Genomic DNA, 7,499 nt, shown 5'->3' with positions numbered 1-7,499 from the left:
CTGATTGACTCTCGCATCTACTTTCCTTTCCCCTTGCGCGTGCGTAACTCAAACTGAAACATCAGTTCTGTTTAACCCAAAATTACCCATGAGAGCTGACCCGACCATGGATTGGACTTACCTTTGTTCGACAAGAAAAGGAAAAAATTAAATAATACGTCAAGGAACCAAAAAAAAAGAAAAAGAAAAGTGAATGACCTTCTAAGAAAATGTGCAATGTTGAACGAAAGTTGCATTTAATGTGCATTCAAGATGTGTCCTAAATCAACCTCATTTAATTTGATAAAAGTAGAGTATGCGCGTATCCGGAAAAGAAAATAAAGAGGTGCGTGAAAGCCAAAATTTCAAGATATCATATTAAATTTAAAATATTTCCTAACATATACATTTTCGTCCCACCCCGAGAGGTCGGAGGAAAATTCCACGATGAAAAATAAGACCGTTGCTTCCCGCGATGGCTGCGAGGCTGCTTGAAGCTTCGCCACCTGCGATGGCTGGCGAGGCGATGTATTCTGTAGGGAGAGAGAGAGAGAGAGAGAAAGAACCCGACACATTAGAGGGAGAGGGCGGCTCTTCGAGACTGGGTTTCAGAAGAAACCCTCTGTCTTGAGGGTTTACCCGCAAAGGGTTTCTCTGAAACGTTCTGCAAGGGGGAGAGTGACATCATGGTGAACAGGGACGGAGAGGGCGGCTCCCCAAAACCAGCGTCGTAGAGGGTTTGAGAACTGCCTCTCTCTGCATAGAGGATTTCAAAGAGCGAAACCCTCTGCCTGTGCATAGAGGGTTTCAGAGCTCTTTTTAAAACCCTCTATGCAGAGGCAAAGAACTGAAACCCTCTTTTTGCAAAAGGTTCCAGAGCAACCCTCTCCAGTGGGGAGAAAGGGAGAGAGTGAAAACCTCTGGTCTGATTTAGCCGGAATAGAGACAGATGAGGTGAGAAGAATAAGACAGGATATCAAAAAAGAAAGCATTGAATCCAACGGTTTGGGTTTTCTCCATGCAACGCCAGCATCTTCGCCAAACTCTGGTCTTTACAGGTTCTAAAATCGTTATATTAAATGTAGCTTTTCCTCTATTGAGAATATGGGTCTTCCAGTTTTTTTATGAATTGGTCTTAAAAATTTCACAAACATAATGTAGCTGGTGACTTCCATGCATCTGCTTCGTTTGGTGGTAAACGGGTTATAAGTATTCAGATCAGTGACTCGTAAGAAATGAGATTTAGTTCTGTGCACACTTTACCGTATCTGCTTTTGGATATCTACGTATTCAGGTTTGAATTCAGTTCAGATTTAGAAAATCTATGACATATCTGAACTGAATTTGAAATATGAATTCACAATCTGAATCCAATCCAAATCTGATTTTTAGATTAACGTCTGAGTCCAATCCAACGTTTAGATTAACGTCTGAGTCCAAACAATATTGTAGGCATTGAGTACATGATATTTATTTATTTAATACTATACCCAATCAGAGTCTAGATCTGGTTAATATTTACTTCAATTTGAATCCGAATTCGAATATGAATTCGACTGGATGTCATGTCTTATATCCAAATTCATCTGAATTTGTAATCGGATAACAATTTCTTTTCCATACCCAATTTTTTCTATGTGGTTCCTTCGGATATCAGATCTAAATCAGATTTATTGACATCCTTACCTAGAAACAAAGTGTTGTAGCCAATAAGTGGGAATTTGAAATTGACTCTGGGGTTGTTGATCCGTTTACCTACTGTTTATGACCATTTCAGAAATCTGTGAGTGGCGACAATGGATACAGTAATAAATGTTCTATCATATCCTTTGCTTGTTGATGTCTACTTTTCTGAACACCTATACTTTAATACAATGCCTGAGAGATTTCCATAGATAGATTCTAACAAGGTTTCTCATTTTGTGGGAAAAAAAATTACTAAATTGTTAAAATTTAAGCCACTCGGCTTCCATATGAAGGTGTTACAAAATTTTAGCTCTTCACTTCTTCTAAGCTCTTCGTATCTATAAAAATTCTTGCTCTTTTGCACATGTTTTGCAAACACTATTACTTATCGAAAATTATGACTCTTCATTTTTTCTGCAAAATGTCAAAAACTAATTCCAATATTTATGAACACTTATAAACTTTTTAAAATGAACAGACAAGAACTGCTAATTCTCTAACATATCGGCTTAATTTCTCAATAAATAAGAAGCCTTAATTCAAATGGTGTAACATATATGGAGTGTCTAATTTTCAGAGCCGTGCACTTCTAGACTATGTCACCAAGATGAGGGGTGCGGGTGCCGGCGCCGGACATTTCAAAAAAATTAGGTGCAATGGTGCAGCGAGAGTATTTATTTTCATTATTAATTTATTATTATATATATTAATAATATTATATTTGTTAAAAAAACCCAAAAAATGAACTGAAATGAACGTGGTGCGGTTTGGGTGCAAATCTGGGTCGCGTTTTCTTTTCTGCCGGTGACTGTGGTTCTAGACATGATTAGCTACTCAAACACCTGCTCTGGGCCGGCATCACTATCCCATTACCATAAGTTATTGATAATATATTATCTTTGTCATTGTAAATACAAGCTTTGATTTAGCTGAAAAAGAAGATATATAGCACCTCTATTCTTTACTCGATTTTTTAGAACTCGTTAACGAATCAACCACCTTTTAGACATGACAATTCTATTGCATGTCCTGAAATTGAAGCAGTCAGTATGCATTATGCATCATAATGAAAACTGTGGTGGGCAATAAATAAAAATTTTCAAAATGTTTAACAGGAGTCAAACCCCAATCTTTTCAAATCACGAAAGGGCCAAATAAAAATTAAAAAAAATTAATAACAGAATTTTAAATTTTCAAAACTTGACAGAGGGCTATATCAAACCTTAGACAGCTGAGTGGTTAGTTGGTTCAAAGTTAATTCCGGAGATCCTTAGAAAAATCATTTTTCTTTTTTGAAACACATCAAATATATTGGTGTTTTGTTTCATGTCGATTTCCTTGTCACAAGAAAACATGTTAATATGGTGAGGAATTTCTCGGGTATAATACGGTAATAAATCATTTTTAGAAAAATGAAACATTTAATAAATCATGAAAATTATAAAAAATAAAAATTGATAAAAATATAAAAAACACAAAAAACATGAATTATACGTGTATAATATGCATTTTTTGTGTTTTTGCACGTTTTAGTTTTATACACGTTCTTATCAAATAAAACGCGTATAATATGTATTTTTTGTGTTTTTTAAATGTGTTTTGCACGTTTTATACGACTGACTTGTTTTTCCCTCTAAATTTAATTCTAAAAATAAATTTCTAAAAACTTATTTTCGTTTCAATATTTTCAAGGCATCAACCGGAGAGGGCCTTAACAGTTCGTCACAATCACCTAACAGACCCTTGAGAGCCAAAGCCAGTGCGTTACTAATTCTTGGTTCACAACAACTATGGCTAGCCCCATTTTACCCATGACGACAAAATTGCGGCTTTGATTGTTTATGACTACGAATAGGACCTTTCTAGCTGGTTGGTCTTAGCTGCTGGTCTTATTTATATAAGTCGGTGTTTGAGTGTTGAAGTTCCTCTTCGTTTTTTCAAACACGAGGCTTTGGTTGGTACACAAAACTTGCGACTCTAGAATTCCAAAGCTTTAATGGAGGAAAGAAAATTTGCAGCCAATGAGCGCATAAGCTTGAAAGTGGGACTGCAACCAACCTTGCAAATTATTTGATTGGGACCCGTGGTAGCTAAGAAATTTAATCATGTGAATGAATTTAATCATGTGAAGCGACCAAAATGTAAATAAAAATCAATTATATGGGTCTTTAGGCAACTGCCTATATAAGACCAAAATAGATCTTCATATTGAATATCTGACGATACATTGCGAAAAAAAACTGATCCTTCTTTAACCAACCACATATTATCTAACCAAATCAAATTCTCTTTCGATACGTTCCTCAAAAAATCCGATTATTCTTCCCCAACTAACAAAGAGATCTTTGGTGGAATCGCCACATATGAAATTGAGCACAATTTTGCAAAGGAATATCCCACTTGTTTCTGGAGAAGAGATAGAAAACATGTTCAATTTCATTTGATGGAATAGTTGCCTCAGCTCCTTGTTGTTTGAGGAAACCCTCCACTTCAATTGATCTTTTTTCACGAAAAGCAAACATGAGATAATAATGTAACTCAGCCCATAAAATCCTTGTTGCTCGGTTAACCTTATAAAAGAAATTACAATGCACACTTGAGAGAGAATGCGGCACCAAACAACCCATATAAAAACCACCAAATAACACCTCCCAACCTAACTCCCCATGTTGTAAATGAGTAGCACTCACACGAATAGAATAAGAACATACCTTGTGCCTGATTTGTTAGACTATACCTTTTTTGGTGTGTGTGTGTGTGCGCGTGCGTGCTTGTATAAGAAAATAGAATATTGACGAGTTACCAAGCCGTTTAATTCGCACTGATTGATCCAACATGGTGGGTGGTTAGAAGGAAAATAAGAAGAAAAAAGTGATGGGTATTTTTGTTATCTAATATTTATTTGCACAATTTTTTTCTTGTTTTTCTCTTAACCATTCATATGGTTTTATATGGATGGTATTGGTTAGATGGCTTGGTGACTTTAGATAACCAAAGTATATATATAGACACACAAAATCATGGATCTCCTAATTATTGGATCATGACCATGAAATCATGTTACATTTACATCTACCTGGTCTCAATCCCAAGCGCAGGAAAACAACACAAGCCGCGGGCGAGAGAGAGGGAGAGAGAGTGTGTTTGTGTAATAAAATTTCAAATACAGTCGAAGAAAGCGGAGGTCCGCGAATTGCGGGAACCAATATGATCTTGATGTCACACGGTGACCCATCTCAACTTTCGTCAGGTGATGCTGTCTTGCTTTACATGCTGCCAGTATATTAATGTAAAGTGCATCACTTTAGTTCTGCTCGTCAACATCGACATGCAGACTTAATTGACAATGCACTACTTGTCACCCATCCATGCCCAACGCCACCACCACAAATTTTTTACTTTCTCTTCTCTTTACAGCGCATTGGAGAGCTGAGAAAGCCTAGTAGCCGATCTGCATGAATGTATTTTTTCACCTCTTCTGCTTTTTATGACTTATTTTTGAGGGTAACACTCAAAGACAAAGATCCCAAACAACAAAAATGAGAAAGTTGGGACTTGATATTCGTAGCTTAAAGTTGGGTCTTGGTTCATGGGCAGAGACGTGGGCCGACAGTTCAACCTCTGGATTCAGGTAGGGCCAAATTGAATTCAAATCTAAAAAATACATGGCGCAATTAAAAAAAATTATTTTTTTCAATGTAATATTTTTTTTTCATTGTCCAGGGTATATGGCCTAGGCCCTCCCCTCCCTCCGCCTCTGCTTGAGTTGGAGATTGGTTTATAGTTCTGAGTACTATGATGTCAACCTTTTATGTGGTAAAAATGAATCATTGATGTACTAGTTGAAGTGCACCAAAGAACACGTCCAAACACTAAAAGCAGGTCATATATTTTAGAAAAAAAAAAGTTAGATAAGAATTTCATGCTCTCTAGTTCACTTATTGCCACAAAAAAATATTGCCACATTATTTTAAACATACAAAAAATATAAAAATATGAAAAAATGAAAAAAAAATCAAAACATCACTTTTTTTATCTTTTTTAAATGAAGGTAGCGTGTTGTCCTCAAATTATACGGATAAAGATGCATATGATAACTTCAAATCTAAGCAAAAAGGACCCACATTGACAATCCCACAGAGATGATATCTACATAAAAATTCATGGCTCCATCGTGTGCAATCAGAACTCAATGTCTGAATTCAGGCTCACACCTTTTAGTATCTTATAATAAGAGAAAAGTTGAGTTTGGACACTGTAATCTCATGTCTCAAGGATCCCTTATCATATTAAATTCTCTCCACCGAAATTGAGGTTTATCCAATTAAATGCCTCATGTCAGAGCCAAATTCGGGTTTAGATCTGCATTCTTTTAATTTTCCATCAATAAAGATTCGAAGATAGCGATAATCAATCTATTTTAAAAAAAATGAATTAACATCCAAATAAAAATCTGATCATATTTGATTTAAAAGACGACATCTGATCTGATTTGGGTTCAGTTTTAAATAAATATCTAGTTGGACAACAACCATCAATATGGCCTGCTGTCTATATTCAATATTTATACATTTTGAAAATCCTTGAAGTCTGCTGTGAATTTAAAAGTTAGATTTGAATTAAATTTGGATTTCGAACTAAAAAAAAAATGAGACTTAAATTTTCCAGATTCACATTGGATCTGAATTCAAATCGTGATACATGGACATCTGACAAGGTAAAGAACACGTATTGAAGTCAAATCAGACGAAAAGGTATAATTCACTAATTGAATTTAAGTACCTGTCATGTTCATGCAAAGCTAAATCTCCAGCAGAGGGGCTAGCATGGGCCCTAGCTTCACTTAAAAAAAATTAAAAAAAATTATATATAAATTTTAGAAAATACTTATCCTATATAAAAATTTTGAAAAATGATATTTCGGCTCATGTCAAAATTTATAAGCTTTAATTCAGTCTTCATAACAAAAATTTTTACTCGGCCCTTGAACTCAATTGACATAAACATAATCAATATAGTTTTCGCTGCTAGATAAGTTTGTGTAATCTTTTTAATGTTGTAATTATTTTTTTAAGTATAAACAGAAAAACTCAATTCGCGAAGCATGAAGATTCCGATAGCGACGATACTTGAAGAAACAGGACCAAGCCGATCCGACCAGTCCGTATTCAATTGCAACCACTAAGAACGAAGGGTGTGGACTTCGAAAGATCACGAAACTTTGAAAGTCAAGGATATTCTTGGATTCCTATGACGGATTGACAGTCGATTCTAGCGCGTATGAGTCTCCTTGACTGGCAGTCGTCACGATATACATTGACTTGACTGGTGTAAGGGCAAACGCCCTTTCGAAGTGACTTTCACGAATTGGCAGAATCGGATCTTAAAAGATTCGGTCTCCCAATCGTGATTATCTCGGTTTCCTGCTTGGTCAATTGACTGGTCACGTTTGGAATTGATTACGTTTCTTCAAAAGAATCTCATGTCTTTAATGGTATGACATCGAGGAACATAATGTAGTTGGTTGAGTTGGCCGAAAAATCTATTTTTAGTTTGATTCTAGTGAACACTATAATGAGTGAGTGACGAGTTTGAAAGAAACTCGAACTTGGCTCGAGCTCGATTCGAGTTTGATTTCATTAGCTCGATCTTGGCTTACTTGAGTTCTTAAAACTCGAACTCAGTCCAATTAAGCTTGATTAAGCTCAAGCTGAAGATTGGCTTGAGCTGAGCCAATCATTTCATTAAAATATTAATTTATTTTTTTAGAAAGGGGCAACATATAGACTTAAACATGACACCTCCCATCACTTGTATACTCATTTGAATAATCT

This window comes from Nymphaea colorata, chromosome 3 (genome assembly GCF_008831285.2).
Source record: "Nymphaea colorata isolate Beijing-Zhang1983 chromosome 3, ASM883128v2, whole genome shotgun sequence".
Taxonomy (NCBI): domain Eukaryota; kingdom Viridiplantae; phylum Streptophyta; class Magnoliopsida; order Nymphaeales; family Nymphaeaceae; genus Nymphaea; species Nymphaea colorata.
Note: the sequence above shows the minus strand (reverse complement) of the source record.